The sequence below is a fragment of the Oryctolagus cuniculus genome, chromosome 19 (genome assembly GCF_051225735.1).
Source record: "Oryctolagus cuniculus isolate XC-2025 breed Fujian yellow rabbit chromosome 19, ASM5122573v1, whole genome shotgun sequence".
Taxonomy (NCBI): Eukaryota; Metazoa; Chordata; class Mammalia; order Lagomorpha; family Leporidae; genus Oryctolagus; species Oryctolagus cuniculus.
The window spans coordinates 51,406,905-51,427,904 of record NC_142885.1 but is presented as its reverse complement, the minus strand read 5'-3'; the positions used below and the strand labels follow the sequence as shown (position 1 = coordinate 51,427,904).

The following is a 21,000-nucleotide window of genomic DNA, read 5'->3' as shown; positions in this document are numbered from 1 at the left end:
CTCTTGCTTATTCACATCCATTTCTGCATCTGTGTCCTGAGGAAAATAAGACCCCATCCTTTGGGTGGAGAACATTTAGGTCTCCCACAGGGCTTGGCCGGCTGCTTCCCCAGAGAAGACATTCAGAAATGTCTGTAGAATGGCTCCGTCAATGAAAACAAAGCCACCTGAATTTGACCAGCTCAGTTTTCTCAAACCCCATAATTTTTCTGAATTTTACTGACAAAATTTGGGCCTCTAAAGCCTGAGAAATTAATCGGGGGCCGAGGTAAGATAACACGCGTTCACTTTGCAAGTTTCTGTTTTAATTGAACTTTAATGCTGCTTGGATGAGCCTAGCCCGGTTGACACTTCTGTAATACATTTGAAGATGAATTGCTCCAGCACACAGGATTACCGTGGGAGGTGAGGCAGAAAGCAGCATGATCCGAAACTGAGCTTGGGCTATAAATTGGAGGTTGGCGACAGAAAGGAGTGGCAGTGTTGGAGAACGGCAATGCGAGTCATTCCTTTCCACACACCCCGGGGGTTAGATGGTGAGACAGCTCTACCTCCCAGAAAGCTGACGGAAAACCTTTGTGGGGCAAATCTTTTCTCAGACTTGACCATGAAGATCCCTCAGTCACCTTTCTTCCTAGAGGGCGCATGAAGCCTGGCCTGCTGTCTGTGTGGAGGGTAGGAAGGCAGACTGATGGGGAGACACACACCTTGAGAAGCAGACGTGTGGTGGGGTGATGGATCTCACAGATGTGCTGTCAGGTTCTGAGAGTTCTCCATGAGACTGTTGCAGTGATACAATGCCCTGCTCATCATCATCATCAAAACATGACCATGTCCTGTATTTTTTAAAAATATTTTATTTATTTGACAGATAGACAGTGAGAGAGAGAGAGAGAGAAAGAAAGAAAGAGAGAGAGAGAAAGGTCTTCCTTCCATTGGTTCACTCCCCAAATGGCCACCATGGCCGGAGCTACGCTGATCCGAAGCCAGGAGCCAGGTGCTTCCTCCTGGTCTCCCATGTAGGTGCAGGTGCCCAAGCACCTGGGCCATCCTCCACTGCCTTCCCGGGCCACAGCAGAGAGCTGGACTGGAAGAGGAGCAACCAGGACTAGAACCTGACACCCATATGGGATGCCGGCGCCACAGGCCGAGGATTAACCTAGTGAGCCACGTTGCAGGCCCCTCATGTCCTGAATTCTTGAGTTGACTGCCAATGGCAGGTGTTGCTGTTTACTTATTCTGCACCCTCTTTTATCTTTCCTCAAATCCTCATCTTTGTTTTGAGTATTCTCAGCCCTTCCTCAGCTCACATTCTAAGGGCAGATTCTGGTTTCTTTACACAAATCCTGGCAGTTCTATTTCCCTTGCAAGCAATTGTTCTAGAAATCCAGATTTAAATAAACTAGCATTCCTTGGTGACTGTTAAAGGTACGAGGTAGGAACAAGATTGCTGGGATGACCTTTTGTTTTGTGGTTGAGGGGGAAATTACTTTTCCTCTCTCACAGGTTATAAAAATGGTAAACGAGTTGCCTCCAGTGACCATGCAGGAAGCAGTCTTGTGATTGCGATGGAAGCTATTGTGCATTTGCACACAAAGAAAAGCAGGGTCCACAGAACTGCAGGGACATGGGGGCTGAGCCCTGATTTTATTCCCTCTGGGTCTCTGCCTAGTCCTGACTTGATACCATATGAGATAATAACTTTCCTGCTTGCGTAAAGAGACTGAACTGGGATTTCCTGTTTCTTACAGGTGAAAACAACTCACTGGGCACATACCCTATGATCAAGCATTGTCTTTGCATGTGGTTTCTCATTTCACCCACACCAAGTGATCATTGACATCGCTGAAGGCAGAATTGATCTTTGAAGATGCAGGTAAGTAGATCAGACTGACAGCAGATTGGCATTTCCAATGCCAATGTGATAATAAATAATGACTCTTGGTTGAAGTTGACTGGTTAACCATGTGAATTTATTCCCTGTCTCTACTAATGTTCCTATAAAATGACAATAAAAGAATAGGAATAAAAGCATCTACATATTCAGTGATAGGAAAATGGGAAGAGATTAATCAGAGGAAAGAGATGTCATAAAAGTCCTAGGAGGTGGATAAAATAGGGAGTGTTTTAAAATTTTTGATTTATTTATTTCCATTTTACTGGAAAGGTCGGGAGGGGGGACAGGGAGATAGACAGATACACACTCACACATACACACACACACAAATATGGAGAGAGAGTGAAATACAAAGAAGTATTCCATTCATTGGTTCACTCCCTAAATGCCTACAACAACCAAAACTGAGCCAGGCCAAAGCCAGGGGTCCAGAACTCAATCTGGATCACCCGTGTGTGTTGGAAGCTGATGAAGAGGAATGATAGCAGCCGTAAGCCAGAGCATGTGCAGAAGGAAGTTCAAATGAAGAGGGAACCACTGTGTTCTTCCATGCACTTAAGGACCACAGCACTACGAAATAACAAGGTATGAGAAAAGGTATGATTGCCAAATGGGACAGAAAACATGCTGTTTAATCCAAAAGTCTAAATATAAAACAAACACAACCTACACTTGAAGGCATAAAGGCTAAAAGCCAGGCTTCTATTCTACAACTTTGGGGGGAAAAAAGCATTGGGGCCAGTGTTGTGTCACAGCTGGTTATTCCGTTGCCTGGTTATTCTACTGGCATCCCTTATAAGCACTGTTTTGAGTCCCAGCTGCTCCACTTCCAATCCAGTTCCCTGCTCATGTGCCTAGAAGAACACCAGAAGATAGTTGAAATACTTGGGCCCCTGCCATGCATGTGTGAGACCCTGGTGCAGTTCCAGGCTCTTGGCTTTGGCCTGGCCTATCCCTGGCCATTTGGGAGTGAACCAGTGGATGGAAGATCTCACACTGTGTCTCTGTAACTCTTCCTTTCAAATAAATCAATGAAGTCTTTAAAATAAAAGGAAAAAGAAAAAGGAATATAGTTACTCTTCAACTTACAATAGGGTTATGTTTCAATAAACTAATCATAAGTTGAAAATATTGTTAGGTCAGAACGCCTTTAGGGAAGGGGCAGGTACTTAGTGTTGTGGTTAAGATGTCTACGTCCCATACAGAGAGCCTGATCCCAAAACCTGGCTCCAGCTTCTGACACCAATTTTCTGCTAATGCAGATCCTGGGAAGCAACAGTGATGGCTCAAGTGATTGGGATCCTGCCAGCCGTGTGGGAGACCTGGATTGAGTTCCCAGGTCCCAGTGATGTCGCAGCCCAGCCTCAGCCACTGTGGGCATTCATGGAGGGGACCAGAGATGGGAATTCTGTCTCTCTATGAAAAAATAAATAATTAAATAAATAAATATGAAAAGTACTTTTAGTGCCCTTAACATATCATATGTCATAGTTTTGTTTCTCTTTCTTTCTTTCTTTCTTTTCTTTTTTTTTTTGATAGGCAGAGTTAGACAGTGAGAGAGAGAGACAGAGAGAAAGGTCTTCCTTCTGCTGGTTCACCCCGCAAATAGCCACTATGGCCAGCGCACTGCGCCGATCCAAAGCCAGGAGCCAGGTGCTTCCTCCTGGTCTCCCATGGGGTGTAGGGCCCAAGCACTTGGGCCATCTTCCACTGCCTTCCCAGGGCACAGCAGAGAGCTGGACTGGAAGAGGAGCAACCAGGACAGAACTCGGCACCCCAACCGGGACTAGAACCCAGGATACTGGCGCCGCATTAGCCTAGTGAGCCACGGCGCCGGCCATAGTATTGTTTCTACTAAATATATGTCACTTTGTCACTACTACCATAAAGTCAAAAGATAATTCTGTATTGTCCCCATTATCAGTTGGGGATCATCTCTATTCTCTCCTAGAGTCTTTATCTGTTTGGTTGCTATAATAAAATACTGCACACCAGGTAGCTTATAAACAATAGAAATTTATTTTTCATCATCTTGGGGGATGGAAAATTCTAGGTCAAGACACTGGGAGATTTGGTATCTGGTGAGGACCCACTTCCTGGCTCATGGATGTTGCCTTCCAGCTGTGTCTCACATAGGAAGGGGGTTGAGGGATTCCCTGGGCTGCTTCTGCAAGGGTTCTAATCTCATTTATGAAGCCTCCATTGTTGCGTCCTACTCACGTTGGTGATTAGATTTCAACATATGAATTTTGGGGAGCATACAGATTCAGACCACTCACAGGTAGGATTTACTTGCTTCTTCAAACTGGTCTCAGAGCAAATTAACAAAATCAACAAAGTCTCCCTGTGGTCTCTCAAGGACTCTCATTGGATTGAATTGCCTTATTCCTGAGCCTGAATCAGTTCTCCAAATGGGGAATCCCCAGCAAAAAAGAAAGTCAAAATGAACAGATACAACAAGCAGTTCTGGAGGAAACAGACTTTGAAATAATTCTAATGTGTGTTCTCAGAAATAGGGCAGATATTGCAATATGAAAACAAGCCTAGGAAAAACCAAAAATAACAGAAGGAGGAAATGCCTATGTGTGTTGGTAGTGCTGCAAATATGATTTTGTCAAACTTTGTTGTTAAAAAAAAGTTTAAAAAACATAAAACAAGCCTCGGCAAAGTGAAAAGGGGATAACTACATACAAGGAAATGATTCTGAATTGTAAAGATGTGTCTGTCAAGGTGAAGAATAGTTCATTAGAGAAGTTGGAAGATTGAAGCTGGAAAATCTCTGAGAAGTAAAACAAGAAAAGAAAGGGGTGGAAGACAAGAGAAAGAAACCCGGGCAATAAATGCAGAAGCATCAACATCTGACTAAAGAACAAATCATAGGGAACATGTCAAAAAAAATGGGGAAATGTTTCCAGAACTAAAGGACCTAATGTTCAGGTTGGAAAGCATACATCTGGGACCCAGCACAATAAATAAAAAATATAAGCAAAGAACACCCACCCAGGATATTACCACAAAATGTTCGGACATCAAAGATAAAAATGAAAATCTGAAAAATCAAAAAAGAAAGAGGAATTGAGAATGGAACACAGAGCCAGTCTCATACTAATCATGCATGACTGTGCACATTAGGAGCATTTGACTTCTTGTAGGAGAAATCGTTCCAGTATTGGATTCTATACATAGCTACAGTATCAATAAGGAGGATGGCAGATATATAAAGCCCAGGAGGGACTCTCCAGAAAAACACAAGGATTTGACAGAATATGAGGTTTGTAGCAAGAATCAAGTTGAGCAAAAAATATGCCTAAGGTAATTAGTTCCAAAAAAAAAATAAATGAACTCCAGGCCCCCAAAAAAATTCATATGAAAAAGAACATTTAATCAGAGAGCGCAATGGCTGTGTAGTGAACCGCGGTTGCATAGTCATAATAATGAAATCGCTATTGATTTTCAATTTTTAGAATCAATGTACTGGTAAAGCTTAGAAGACTTAATTACCAGTATAGAACAAAATGTAAATATTGTACATTTGACATTGTAATAGTAAAAATGAAGTGAAAATAGGAATAGAACTGCAAGGGACCCATGGATTATGTTAGAAAATAAGTAGTGGAAAAGTACACTGTTTTGACACCAAAGAAAAGGCAATTTTACATCTTCTTGCTCTTGTATTCATTTAGAATTATCTTGGCAAGAATAAAAATGGATTCTCTTTCACTCCTGGAAGATATTTTCAGGAAAGAAGACATTAGCTCCTGACGTTATTGAATCAAGATTCTGATGTGATGTCATGAAAGCAACAGATGACTTCAGTTGTCATAGCTAATGCAAAAGAGAGGTGGTCATATAAATAAAGGATGCTTTTGAATCAAGCGAAGGCCAAATAACATCATAGGGAATTGTGTAAAACCAAGTTTTTCAGTAGTTCACGTTCAACATCGGAGGAAGCGTTGGAGCACAGCATATTAAACTGCTGCTTGAGATGCCCACGACTCCCTATTAACATACCAGTTAGAGTCTTGGCTCCTCCGCGTCCAACCCAGCTTCCTTCTAATGCATTTTGGGAGGTAGTGGATCATGGCTCAAGTAGTTGCAACCCTGGAAATGACTTTCAATTAAATAAATCTTTTTAAAAATTGGCTGAAGTTTGCTAAAATGACAAGAACAGAATCCATAGTAATTTATATGACATTCATTTAGGGGGTGTCGATTTACCATTCTGTTAAACTGGCCGTTACATTAAATTAATGATAAAAATTAATTTTGATAGTTTTTGTGGTTTATGGACTTTCAATTTGCAGTTGTTTCAGTTGTGTGATGGGTTAGTGCATTTTAAATACATCTGGGGAGTGAAGCAAAGACCAGTGGATGGCACTGGTTGGTTCTGTTCTCTCTCTGGTCTCCTTCCCTAAGGAAGCAGTGAATTGGCTTAGCAAGTTTGAGTTAGTTCACTGGTGGAACAAGCTGAGACCAGAGCAGAGCTCCTCCTCCCCACAAGGTCCCTTTTCTAACCAAAAGCTCCACTGCTGTGTAGTTGCTTGGTACTTACAGTTTGATCCCTGATACTTAGAGTTAGCATCCTCTAGGCAGAATCTTGGGCACCCTGCCCAAAACCCACTAATCAGCATCTGCGTCATTAACAAAAGACACCCAGGTGATTTTTCCTTCACATTAAACTCTGAGAGGGACTGACTGTCCTCCTACCCTACCACGTATAGGAACAGCACCTGTCTTTATGAAATCCTACTCCAGTGCTTCCAGCTTTGCTCAGTCTACACATTCCTTCCCTCTGGACAGGAGAGCCTAGGGCGGGTCGTGTGTCCTGATACCCATGCGTCTGTACGTGTGGTTCGTAACACACTCTAGGGGTAAATATATACCAACGCCTTTTCCCAACACTTGATGGGTGTTTGTTATTTTCACCCACCCAGATTCGCTATCTGCAAGTCAGAATACTAATAGTACTTTTTCCATGGAGTCCTTGTGAGGCTTAAATGTAATAATCTGTACAAAGCACTCAGCACAGAGTAACATCTCAATAAATGCAGTTATAATTATGAGCCATTATTAAAGAGTCCTGACAGTCAGCAGGAAAAGGCTTCGGTGTTAACGGTCTCAAGCCTCCACTGTCACTTGGTTCATTTCCCTCATCAATAGCTCATTACTTGATTGTCAAGTCACAGACGTTATATGCTACACACCGTCACTCCAAATAATGACAATTATCTCAGGTCTTGTGTGTAAAGCATTATGGAGCCAATATCCCTTTAACCACGGGAGGGCTCTATTGCAGAGGGTTGGTGACAAGCTGTGTTGGTGGGAGGACTTTCTTACCCTCGTAGTGCACGATGGGTTGTCTCATGAGCATCCAATCCAACTGGCCCTGTGTCCCAATGTTTACCAGAGTCAAACTAGCTCCTTTCTTGTTGCTTTTCATTTGTTTGTTTCCTCCATTTCTGTTCCTTAGAGACTTGGGTGTGCGTCCATAGGGGCTGTGGAGAACAAGCTTTCGGTATAGTGATTAAGACACTGGTTGGGACTCCCTTATCACAGTGCTTGGGTTTGAGTCCTGGTTTCGCTCTATTAGCTTCCTGCTAATGCTCACTCTGAAGGCAACAGTAATGGCTCAAATAGTTGGATTCCTGCCACCCAGAAAGCGATCTTGATTGAGTTTCTGGCTCCCTGCTCTGGCCTGGCCCCAGCCCAGCCAAGGCCATTGCAGGTATTTGTTGAGTAAATCAGTGGATGGGAGTTCTCTGTTTCTCTCTACCACCACCTGCCTCTCAAATAAAAAAGTAATAAATAAATAATAGGAAAAAACCTATATACGGAAAGACTATTTTCCCTACACCTACTTCCCACCCCCAGATTGAAACATTGTGGGTCAACAAAACTGTTTCCCTTGACACCCTCTTGCTTCCAGAAGTTTCTCTGTGTCAGGACAGCCAGCATAGCTTAATCTGCCAGAAGTCCAGGAATGACTGGGCTTGTGACCACACCCTCGAAACGACTAGTTCCATTGAGTCACGAACGAGAAGACACAGAGGGGATAATGAGCACAAGCTCTTAACGCTGGGAGAGTGTGCTGTGAAAAAGAGATTTGATACGTTCTGTGGGGCTCAGGAGGATATTTCCAGAACACATGGACAGGAAACACCAGTTATAGAGGAAGGAAACTATCATCATTTCCCTCTTGCTCGATGTCTTACTCCATCTTCTGTTGTGTAACTAAGAATTATACTCACCCTGGGTAACTTATAAAGAGCAGAACTTTAATTGCCCATGGTTCTGCAGGCTGGGAAGCCCATGGGGGTGGCACAGACATTGCACAGCATCTGATGCGGGTCCTCTGGCTGCATCACAACAGGGCAGAGGGCATCGCTTGTCAAGACAGAGCAAGCCTGCCGGGGAGAACCTACTTTGATACCAAAACCATTCCTGTGATAACCCATTAGTCCGTTAATCTGTGGATGGATTCACTCATGAAGGCAGAGGCCTCATGACCCAATCACCTCCCCACTGTTCCATCTCTGAGCACTACTGCTTGGGAGACCAAGTTCCCAACATAGGAACTCTCAGGGAATGCATTCAAACCATAGCACTGCCTGAGAGGGACAGCTTGCTGATCAACGGTCTCACATTTAATTCCCCAAACGCATGTTTGTTTAACAGATGAGAAAGCCATGGCTTATACAGGCTAAATGTCTAATCCACATCCTTTCCATTAACTCTTACATGGCATCTGGTTGATGGGGGTTTGTAAATTCCCTGGCATGGGAAGTATTCAAGCAGAGGCTGAAGGCTGGAAGGCCTGTCATGAGGTTAAGGGAACATCAGGACGGGAGCCCAGGGTAAGTCCTAGAGCAAAACCATAAAGCAGGCAGACTAGAAGGCCATCAATTCCAAACCAGGCTAGAGAATGAGAATAAGCCAAAACATAGAGCTCGAAGTATCCAGACAGACAGGAAATCAATCCACAGCAGATGTGCTGTAGGATTGGGGAAGAAGCCCGGTGGTGAGAACTGACAACCCGTGGGCTAAAACCTGTGCAACCCTAAAGCATGATTCCTTCTAGTTCATCAAAATACCCCCAAATTGGTAAATTTTACCTACAAGTGTGGATTTCAGCACCCTTTTTTATCAATAGAAGATCTGCCAAGCCTGGGCCCACATTTCTGCATGGCAACCTCTATGGACAGGGCAGGTAGTCTCCAGCGTACAGATTCCCCCCATACTCCATATTGCCTTACATCCAGCCATCTTCTCTTGTTGCCATTGTCTGCCTGGAATCTGACAACAGCCAAGAGAATCAGTGTTTTCTGCTGCCACTGAGGAGTTCAGCTGCATTTGTGATGGATCTCGGATTCCCTACAGGACTGACTGGCAGCAACAATACACAGAGAGCCGGAAGGAGGATATTTACCCTGATACAAAGCAATCACTAAGTACGATGTACAAGGATGTTACAGACAGTGAGCGATGCCAGTCACTGAAGTATAGAGAAATGGGCTCATTAAAACATGAGAGACACCAAGATAAGGCAAGGACTAGGACCACTACTGCCTGTTTTCTTAGCCAATAGTTCCTATGATCTGTACCAATATCCTAGTGAGAAGACACTGATAGTTACTATCTACACTTGATCTTAGCCAAAAGGCCAAGAAGTGGTTGCTGATAGTTACTATCAAAGTTATACTTTAGATAATGTTGATGGGAGCATTAAAGAGGGGGGAGAGAGGGAGGGAGAGGGAGAGGGAGTTGGAGAGGGAGAGGGAGAAGGAGATGGAGAGGGAGAGGGAGTTGGAGAGGGAGAAGGAGAGGGAGAGGGAGTTGGAGAGGGAGTTGGAGAGGGAGAGGGAGAGGGAGTTGGAGAGGGAGAGGGAGAGAGAGGCCAGCTGCATGAAATATGTCCTACAGAATGAATTTAGTTATTTTAAAATTCTGATTTTAGAAAAATTCCAGGCTTTGATATGATGTACCCAAGCTAATCTGGTGTCCAAATAGACTGGCTGAGAAGCAGCTCAACATCCAGGGTCTTTGTTTCTAAACGATGAAAACAGAAGGCTCCAGCAAAGGGAAATGAAAGAGGGTTCACTGGAGGTATATGAGCATTCATGGAGTGGATGGAAAAAGTGAAGACTGGGACATGGACCTGAGTAAGCACTCAAGAGTCCCTGTGGATGGAAAGGCAAGCCACCCTGGGGGTAGGGTCCAAGAACCGGGGATTCCCCCTCCATCTCAGACTGGAATTGATGAATCCAATCATTTTCAGCTGCTGTGTCATTCTGCATCAGACACTAATTTCAGAGATAAAGCTTACTAACTAACCCGGCAAGGGTCAGGAAAGCTGAGTTGTACATTAGCGCGTGAACTCCATAAAGTCAGAGGTGAGAAGACGCTGACTCTGAGTTCCATTCTGCATCTCCAACACCAAGGTGAGTGTCAGAAACAAAGTTGCTATCGAGTAATATTTGTGAAATAAGCCAAGGAAGAAATGACGCAATGGTTCTATTCTTTGACTAGGGAAAGATAGAGCAACTAGACAAATAGGCCCACACACCCAAAGCTAAAAGGAAAGAAGTAATTTTCCGAAAGGAAATCATGGCAGTGGTATCAAAAAACACAGAATAGGTGTTGGGTAGGCAAAAGAGTGGGAATAGAAAGAATCATTTTTTTTTAAATTTCCTAACATGGAAAACATCCAGTCTCTCTCGGAGTCTTTCATGTCTCAACGTAGGAACAAGGACTCAAGATTAAATAGCACCTAAGTCCATCCTTGTTTTCTTGCACACACAGTGGTGGCCAGGTGGGGTGCCGTTGTTGGGAAGCCTCAGGCCCCATCTCCCCCACCCCACTCTTGTTCTGATGGGAGAGGCCATATGCTGGAGCCAGCCCTGCCCCAAGTGAGTTCCCGGAGAGGCAGGCACATCTCCTCCAAGAACATGCCATATGCACCAGAGGCTGTTCCAAGGAGAAGCGAATTTGCACATCCCACTCAAAGGGGGAATGGCAAGGAAGTGTGTGAGGAGCCCCCGGATTATCTGCTCTTCCACAGAGGTCCTTTAGGAAGGAGAACACAGCTCGTTTCAAAGGATCCTGGAAAGGATACGATGTGGGCACAGGAATGGTCAAGATAGCCCTGAGAGCAATGCAGCTTCATGTTAATGATGAGGCGCCATAGCTTTCTTAAGTGGACCTGGCTCCAGCGCCTTTGTGGCCCCAGCTGTACCTTCTGCCAACTGATCATCTACAATTTAGCCCTCAGTCTTCTTGCTTTATGAGTTCCTCAAAGTGTTTAAGGTGTGAGTCCTATACCTCTGTGGGAGCACAGGCTGGGATAGGCCTTTGATACATTCCTTTGAACAAGAGCGGGTCTGTTTCTCATCCTCACTGTTAGCTGTAACCTGGAGATCTTTGTAGTGTTTCTATGACTTGGTTTGGACACTGAGCATTGCAGAGACCCTCTTTGAAGAAGAATGGGGAGGAACTTGGGTACCCTAGAGCGGAGCCATCTCAGGATTCTTGGACTTCAGCTGATTTTTATACATTTCTGTTTGTCCTACAAAGGATTCTCTTCTTAAAATGATTTTTTGAGCTCTTCAAAATTGGGAGATTTTCCATACAAATCTGGATTTCTAACTTGTCTTGAAGCTCTGTAAAATCTTGTGATACTAGGCCTGTTTTTTTTTTTTGATACATAATAATAGTGCATAAGGAAGTAGAGCTAAGCCGAGCAGAGGCAACCTCTGTGAATGGCGCTGGTTCTCCAGTTCAGGCTCCACTCAGTTTTGATCATATGATAAAGTGTAGGAGGCGCTCTACAGATGAGTAGGTAGCTGAGTTAATGTCCTGATTTATCCAATTTTACTTAATCAGGTATGACTTAGCTATTGAATGACTGAAAGCTTTTTCTCTGCCTCTCTCAATGTGGCTAATGACTATTATGAGAATGCTCTGGAGGCGGTTAGTGACTCAGAGCAGCTAGGAAGGTGCTGTAGCACAGAGCCAGGTGACTCTATGCTTTGGGGAAAGTTAACCATAATTTGAGTTTATTATGAAGCTTCTTATTGTCTTCTTTCCAGTTTTTGATTAGGCTTGAAGATAAAGCCTAAGTCACTTCCTCATACATGTGATGCATTAGATCATAAACAACCTTCAGGCCACACCAAGGGTTTATTTTCTTTAAGATTTATTTTATTTATTTGAAAGAGTTACAGAGAGAGGTAGAGACAGAGAGAGAGGTCTTCCATCCAATGGTTCACTCCCCAGATGGCTGCAGTGGCCGGAGCTGCATCGATTCAAAGCCAGGAGCCAGGAGCTTCCTCCAGATCTCCCACGTAGGTGCAGGGGCCCAAGGGCTTGGGCCATCCTCCACTGCTTTCCCAGGCCATAGCAGAGAGCTGGATCAGAAGAGAAGCAGCCGGGACTAGAACCGGCGCCCATATGGGATGCCGGCGCTTCAGGCCAGGGCTTTTACCCTCTGCGCCACAGCACTGGCGCCAACACCACCAAGGGTTTAGAGCTAGACAACGTATCTGTAAACACACGGCACCTGAGTTCTGAGTATTGGGCAGTTTCACTGCACAGCATGATGCCAGTCTCTGTGTGTGAAGTCAGCTTCTCCCTACTGAAGCCCAACAGGGCAGTGCGGAGTGGTTCACAGCACTAGGGGTCAACCATCCAGAAAGACCTTCATGATACAGAAAAAGTGTGCACTTTGGTCACTTGTGATCCATAGTCTGCTCTTCTGTGAACTTAGGTCACAGATACTGGCCTGTGGGTATCATGACCTGTGTATGACTTGTTTGTGGCAAGACTTTTAATCGCTAAATGTTGAAAACAAAATCTATCAAAAGGGAAGCTGAATTACAGCACAGTCACACTGTTGAAACTGTGCAGCCTTGAAGGACTGAGCTGCTTCTGGGCTCCTCTGGAGTGCCGCCAAAGTATGTTTTAAGTAAACATAACAGAGTGTTTATTAGTGTTGTTACTGTGCTCCTATTCATTTTTTTAAATGTACAGACATGCTTATTTTTGCATAAGCTGGAATATTTTTAGGAGGTATATGGCAAGTGCTGGGGAGAGAGAGCTTGGGGGCTAGGTGGTGAGACAAGGACCCACTTTTTGTTGGGCAGTTCTTCTCTGTTGTTTACTTATTATGTTATGTTTATACTCATATATGTTGTTTTCTTTCAAAAATAAAAAATCAAACTGTGTGACTGTGTGCACTTTATTTCTCCTGAAGTTTACTATACTCCTTTGAAGAAAATGTCTACATCCTACAGTAGTTATTTGTTTTTTGATACATAGCAATTGTGCATGTTAATGGAGTATAGTGTGATATTTTGATACTTGTATAAAATGTGGAATGGTCAAGTTGGGGTAGTTAGCATACCCATCACCTCAAGCATTTATAATTTCTTGATGTTGGGATCATTCAAAATCCTCTAATTATTTTTGAAATAGACAATAAATTGTTATTTACTGTAGTGACCTACCAGGCTACAGAACACTAAAACTTATTCCTCCTTTCTTGCTATGCTCCTGCACCTGTTCCCCAGTGTGGTTTCTAAGAAGGAATCACCAGTCCTGCTCGGCTGGCAGGATAGAGTAAGTTGTCCTGGGCCACTGCTGAGAGCTGGAGTTCTTTTCCTGGAACTGTGGGTGAGAACGGTGGCCCAGTACCACCAGGGATTCATAGAGCTGCTTAGTGAGTGGGCGAGGAAGATGCAGAGCCAAATAGCAATTCTGTGCTGCTTTCTGCGTCTTACCTTGCTATGACACCTTCAGCTTGACATTGTTCCTTTCCACTGTACCATGTATCAGATGGACATGGCTCTATGTGTTCTTTCCACTCTGGGGACATTTCAATAAATAAATAGTGGAGATAAAACTCTGCCTACTTCGGAGGACCCCTGTGTCCTCTTTTGTAGCAGCCCAGAGGCAGGCGATGACAGGCCTCCTGCCTCAGCGCTGAGCAGGGCAGGGTCACCAGGACCGAGTTTGAGACCCACGAAGGACTGGCTAGAAGAACACAGAAGATACATTGTTCTGCAAGGAGATAGAGGAAAGGATTCTGAGAAAAGGCAAGCCAGCACACCGGGTTCTAGTCCCGGTCGGGGCGCCGGATTCTGTCCCAGTTGCCCCTCTTCCAGGCCAGCTCTCTGCTGTGCCCCGGGAGTGCAGTGGAGGATGGCCCAAGTGTTTGGGCCCTGCACCCCATGGGAGACCAGGAGAAGCACCTGGCTCCTGCCATCGGATCAGCATGGTGCGCCAGCTGCAGCGCGCCGACCACGGCGGCCATTGGAGGGTGAACCAACGGCAAAGGAAGACCTTTCTCTCTGTCTCTCTCTCACTGTCCACTCTGCCTGTCAAAAAAAAAAAAAAAAAAAAAGGCAAGCGAAGGTAGAAGGGCATCCTGGAGCCTGGTGCATTCATTCCTGAGAAGCTCAGAGTGGCTGGAACACACGTTAAAGGAGAGTAACAAGGAGGTGAGAACAGACATTTCTGTAAGGAGTTTAGACTTTATTCTGGAAAAAAAAAATCTAGGTTCTTAGGTGGCTTTATTATCCTTAAAAGTTTATTTATTTAGTTTTGTTTATTTGAGAGCCAAAGAGACACACGTGTATATACACACATACACATACACAAACAGAAACAGAGAGGGATCTCCCCAATCACTGGTTCATCCTCCAGGCTGACTGTTGGGAGCCAGGAACTCAATCCAGCTCTCCCATGTGGGTGGCAGGGACTCAACTACTTAAGCCATCACCTGCTGCCTCTCAGCGTGTACATTAGCATGAAGCTGGAATCAGACGCTGAAGTCAGGACTCAAACTCACACACTCCGATAGAGGTTTCAGGCGTCCCAGCCAGCATCTTACTGCTAGGCCAAACAGAATATCTCTGTTGCTCTCTCCTGCTTCCTCCTTGCTATAGAACAATGAAAAAAAAATCAATGAAAATCAGAAGTGACCAGTGCTATTGTCCTTTGAAGTCGATTTCAAGTTGTGCCACTTCAGTACATTCCCCCTTGCACCAGGACAATGCCCTTTCTACACAGATGGCAATGACTTGGGCTTTACCCAGGAAAGACAGCAAGGCACTGACTAAATTATGGACCAAATCATTAATCAAAGACTGCACAAAATTAGCATGTCTCTTAGTTGCTGAGTGTGAAAAGACTTCCCTTGGGCAATGGATGAACCTTTGGACTTGCTTGGAGGGCCATAGGGAGACAACAGGGGGTCAAGACCCCTCGGCGTACAGGCTTCTCTCGCTCCTGGGAGGCTTGCTCAGGGACACCCTCCTGGGGTTTCTCCGCCCTATTGGGATGTGGTTGTCATGCTGTCTTGGGGAGGCAATTCCTCCTCTTGACAGTTTCCTGAAGTCTGCTGGGCGCTGTGGCTGCTTTCCTGGGCCTCCAGCAGGATTTAACAAGCTGGGGAGGTTTTCGATTTTGCTGCTTTTCCTGCAGCTCCTCTGTTGTTCAGGTGCCAGCAGGCCTTCGTTCTTCTAGGATTCCAAGCTGTGGCTTCTCTGAAGGCTGATGTAATGGTTCCGTGCCTCAGAATAGAAGACTCACTTTTTGATATGATCTCTCTGTAGTCAGCCAGTGTGCTTAACTTGCTGACTCTTCTGTCCCCTCCTACCAGTCCTTCCAAATGCCCTACCAGCACCTTTAAATGCCTTTCTCTCTGAGCATGTCTCCTGGGTCCTGTTTTGATTTCTATCTATTTATTCTCTGCTTTGGTGGCCTCATTAAGTTATGTGATTTCATCTCCTAGATCTATATTGAAAAGAACCCAATGCACTCATTTCCTAGGCTCAACTTCCTGCCCAAATTCTGTCCAGCATTCATTCATTGATTAGTTGGTTCATTGAGAAAGTGTTGACCATCTACACTATGCCAGACCTCAAACACGGACATCTGAACAAGATGGCACGATCCTGGCTCTTGTGGAACCACCATCCCTCTTCTTCCAGCTGTCTGTTAGATGTTCAGATTTACATGTGTCTCAAACCTGTCCAAGTTAGCATCTATCATCTGTGCCATTCGCTCTGCCCACTCTGCCTGGCAGACTTGTCAAGGGCATCCCAGACTCTGGGGATGCCCAGTTACACTCATACCTCCAGCCTGTCTTATCCCTGTCATTAACTCCCCACTGTGTCCCCATTACCAAAAGTCATTCAGGCTTATCTCTGGATCTCTTTAAAGCTGAGGAAATGAAACACAGATAGAAGATGCTGCATGTTTCAAGATCCCATATTTTATTCTGTATGCAAACAAAAATCCTCTATGTTTAAAGATGTTACAAAAAGAAGATCAAGGGTCTTTGAAAAAGGAACACAACTGTGGCTGCTTGCTCCTTTACATATTCCCATAGGCACTTGAGTCTATGATATCTAGATGAGATCAATAGACCAAAAAGACACCTCCTCACTCACCCAAATGCCCAGATCAACAGAACAACAAAATACCCAGCTGTGCAGACAAACACAGAAACTCTTTAGAAGGGGAAGAAGGAAGTTGTGGATTTATTAATACTTTTCTCTCTTTTAGATATAACTTTCAATCTCCCCCACGTAGTCACAAACAAAGCCACAAAACCAAGCAGACCAACTCCTCCCTAGTAGAAACTGTCGGTTGCTAAGTGTTGTAGGTGTTATTTGAATTTAAGTAAAATGACTCCTTGGGCAACTACGTGGCAGACAGTAGCTTTTACAACGTGTTTTCCAATATAAACTGTTTTACAAAGAGCTTGTATCTTTTTACTACCAAGCATTACATTCTGAACAAAAACTTAATAAGATTTTCAGCAGAGATTTTTAAGAGGCTCCATTGTAGGGCTTAACAACAACTTTGATCTAGTATTTTTAGGGCAAGAGTAAAGACCTGAGAGAAACAACATTTTCAGTTTGACTTTATGGCCCCTAACTTGTGTTCAAGTTAAATGAAAGTTAGAAATTGGACTGGGGAAACAGCAAAGACTTTGCACTCAAACTTGGCCTTGAATATCACTATGACTTGGGAGCTACTGCACTTTGGTGGGTTGCTTAAGTAACTTGCATTTTAGTTTTTTCATCTAGTCATAAAAGAAGTGATCCTACCGTACAGGTATTTTGCAGCAAAGATCGGTAGTATAGACCCTGATATGTAGTTGGATGCCCCCACATGCTCTAGGATATATACGACAGTAACTCAACTCAAAGCAGTTTAAGCAGACGTGAAATTTGTCGGCAACTGAAAAGTTCAAGGGCATCTTGGCTTTAGGCAAAGCTGGAGCCAAGGGCTCAAACCATGTCACTGCCACTCAGTTTCTTTCTGTTTTCAGTCTCTGTTTTCTTCTGGTCAGCTTCAGTCTTCATTGAGCATAACAGACTCAATGGGCTCAAAAATCCTGACTGTTTTCTGAAACAAGTAGAACAGAGTTCTGACAGGATACAAGCTGGGATATGGGAAACACGGGTGAGCCCTCCTTGTGGGAAAATCTGGTCAGGGCACATAGTGCATGGACTGAGTATCAGCATAAGGACATAAGGCATTTTGGCTTCATCCAAGTCATATAGAGCAAGCAGGTACAATATTATAGTTTCTGTCGAAGGTTAACCATACTGAGGGTCTGTATGAATTTCCTACTTCTGCTGTAATAAGTTCCCCTAAACTTAGTGGCTTAAAATCACACAACTCTAGGGGCGAATTTGTAGCACAGCCAGTTAAGCCACTGCTTGGGATGCCTGCATCCCATATTGGAGTGCTAGTTCGAGTCCTGGCTATTCCACTTCCCACCCAGCTTCCTGCTAATACATCCTGGGAGGCAGTGGGTGGTGGCTGAAGAGCTTGGACCCCCGTCACTTACATGGGAGACCTGGATGGAGTTCCTGGCTCCTGATAGTTGCAGCCATTTGGGGAGTGAACCAGCAAATGGAAGGTCTCTCTCTGGTGATGACCTTCTTGCTGGCAGAATCCAGAGATGGCACATGGCATCACATGGCAAAAAAAAAAAAGAAAAAACAGAGAGTGGTTGTGTTTGTCTGCCTCTATCCTTATAAATCCACCAGGATTAAATCGTGGGGACTCTAATGATCAAATCCAAAGTAACCTCTTCCCAAAGGTCCTGCCTCTAAACTTCATGAGTAAGTTTCCACCCTCTTAATACTGTTGACTTAAGACTTTGGGGACTCAGCTCCTGACTTAGAGGAACAAGTATTCAAACCACAGCACCCTCTCTTCCTTTCTTCCTGTTTGTCTCCTTTTTCTCTTCCTTTATCCCCTGCCAAGTCCCTACTTATTTCCTTCTACTTTTCATTCCTCTCTACCCCTCTCCTTTCCTCCCTCACTCTCTCCCTTTCATTGCCCACTCTTGAGACCCCAGGTAATATCAACTGACCAATGTCAGGGACTTTGGATGCCCGCTCTTGGTGTCCCCTGGTAAGTCACAGCAACCAGCACTTTCCACTCATCAGTTTTTTAGTTGTACAATCTAAATGCTAATGATCCCTGCCAAACCTTCTGCCTTATCTTCCTCCACTAATAGCAAGTCCACACCCCCTAGAATAACGGGACCGATGCAAACAGGATCTACTCTCCCCACCCCCATTCCTCGTCCAGGATGTGAACTCAAAACTGTGCCATCTTTTGGACACCTCTAAAGGTCCAGAAAGAGGGGGATCATTTGTAAGGATGCCTTGGAGCTTCTTCCTGCCTAGCAGGGCTCTCTCCATCAAGCAGGCTGATGCCCACGCTGATGCCCTCATTCCCTTTCATGCACTGGTGGTTTTCAGTCTGATATTGAAAGTGCAATATGCTTGCCAGTAATGATGTCTTATTGGAGTGTAAAGATTTTCCCATTTCACTGCTCTATCCTGAATTTAAAGTATTTTGAAATTCACTTACACTGGAGAGGACCAGTGGCCAAATATTTACTGTAAATAAACTGATGCCGTCTCAGGTGCTGTCTCTGATGCAGGAGATGGGCAAGGTTAGTGCTTTCTTGCATCTTGTACCTGCCAAACAGAATCAGCTTCTGAGCTTTTCCAGCACGAGGACCAAGTGGTGGCCAAGGGTGTGAGGATGTCTTTGTCTTTTGAATCTTTTCAGTTGAACTTCATCCAGGTGTTGAGTTAGAAGATGACTTAGGAAGTCAGGGTTGTGACGTAGAGGGTGAAGCTGCCACCTGTGGCACTGACATCCCTTTATGGACATTGGTTCATGTCCTGGCTGTTCCACTTCTAGTCCAGCTCCCTGCTAATGGCCTGGGAAAAGCAGTGGAAGATGGCCCAAGTGCTTGGGCCCCTGCCACCCATGTGGGAGACCCACTTGAAGCTCCTGGTTCCTGGTTTTGGCCTGGCTCAGCCCTGGCTGTTGCTCCCATCTGGAGAGTGAACTAGTGGATGGAAAACCTCTCTCCCATTCTCTGTAACTCTGCTTTTCAAAATAAATAAATAGACCTTTAAGAAAAAAAAAAAAAAGAAGAAGAAGATCACTTAGTTGTTGAGTTTTTGCTTGGAAAAGCTGAAGATCTTGAAGCTAATGCAGAGACTTACAATGGAAGGGATACAAGCCAGGGTGGGTGGGGAGGCTATGCCTTTTATTAGCAAATATTTACTAAGTGGCTACTGTGTGCTAAATGTCCTGCTACATGCTTTTCATGAGTTATTTTAATTAAGCTGCAAGGCCACCCAGATGGATAAATTTGGTGGTTTTTTTTTTAAAGATTTATTTATTTATTTGAAAGGTAGAGTTACACAGAGAGAGAAGGAGAGACAGAGAGAGAGGTCTTTCATCCTCTGGTTCACACCCCAGTTGACCACAAAGGCAGGGACTGAGCCAATCCAAAGCCAGGAGCCTGAGCTTCCTCCTGGTCTCCAAAGTAGGTGCAGGGGCCCAAGGACATGGGCCAGCTTCTACTGCTTTCCCAGGCCATAGCAGAGAGCTGGATGGGAAGTAGAGCAGCCAGAACTCGAACCAGTGCCCATATGGGAAGCCGGCACTGTAGGCAGTGGCTTTACCATTACAACACAGCGCCGGCCCACAGTCTGGTGTTTCTGTAAACTTGCTGACATCTACCATCAAGAATGTTGCTGAAGATATTCACAGAAGTCACACTAATGAAATTTCTCACTTCGGTTGTTTCAGGTGCTTAGATTTACTGAGTTGTCCTTTCCTGCCAGTAGCACAGAGCCCCTGAACCTGCAGGCAGCATAGTATACAGTAGCTAAGAGCATGCCCACTGGGATACATCCAGCTCAGCTTCTCTCTAGTTGTGTGACCTTGGACCAGTTATTTAATCTCTCTATGCTTTGGTTCCCTCAACTGTAAAATCCGGGTAACAGTGGTACCCACTTTGTTGGTTGTGTGCGGAAGCACTTAGAACAGTGCAGGGGCTAAGCAGGGTCGGGCCTGGTTAGTACTTGGATGGGAGAACAGTGCAGGGCACATGGTAAACACGGTAAAGACTCATCAGCTGACAGCTCTGAATGCTTCTCTTTCCTGAGATGCTCTGTGCTGTCCCCTGGGGGTCTGGGCCAGGGGCATGTTCTGTATGACAAGCAGTAGAACATGGACCTCCCTGAAAACCATTGGGTCTCCCCCTCCTCCCTATCCTTTCTCAAGAACTGAAGGTGGGAAAGTTGTGGTAGGACAGAGCAAACAACTCGTCCTGCTTTCTCAGAGACTTCTCCGGTTAGCACCGGAAGTCCTAGGTTCCAGGAACCCTTTCCATCCCAGGCAGCAGCAGAGAGTAAGATATGCTGGAATTTGGGTGCTGCAGGCATAAGTGTAAATCTGGAGATTGTATTTGTTTGTTAGGGCTGCCATAATGAAATTTCATGTCCAACAGAAATTTATTTCTCTGAGTTATGGAGGCTGGAAGTCCCATAAAGTCTTTAAAAAAAAGCTTACCCTTTCATTTATTAAAAAAAGATTTATTTATTTGAAATGCAGAGTTACAGAGAGAGAGAGGGAGACAGAGATAGTGAGAGCAAGAGATCCTCTATCTGCTGGTTTACTCCCTAAATGGCTACAATAGCCAGGGCTAGGCCAGTCCAAATCCAGGATCCTAAAACTCCATCTGGGTCTCCCAAATGACTTGCTGGGCC

The 21,000-nt window shown here is 44.7% G+C and overlaps 1 long non-coding RNA gene across 3 annotated transcripts in view; it reads left to right on the top strand.

The window, feature by feature from the left end:
- Window positions 1-21,000, top strand: part of LOC149120593 (uncharacterized) — a 258,624-nt gene that overhangs the window by 217,149 nt on the left and 20,475 nt on the right. For all 3 annotated transcript variants that reach the window (XR_016226350.1, XR_016226349.1, XR_016226352.1), the window contains one exon: window positions 1,752-1,876. This is a non-coding gene — a long non-coding RNA (uncharacterized LOC149120593). The remainder of the gene's footprint in view (window positions 1-1,751; window positions 1,877-21,000) is intronic.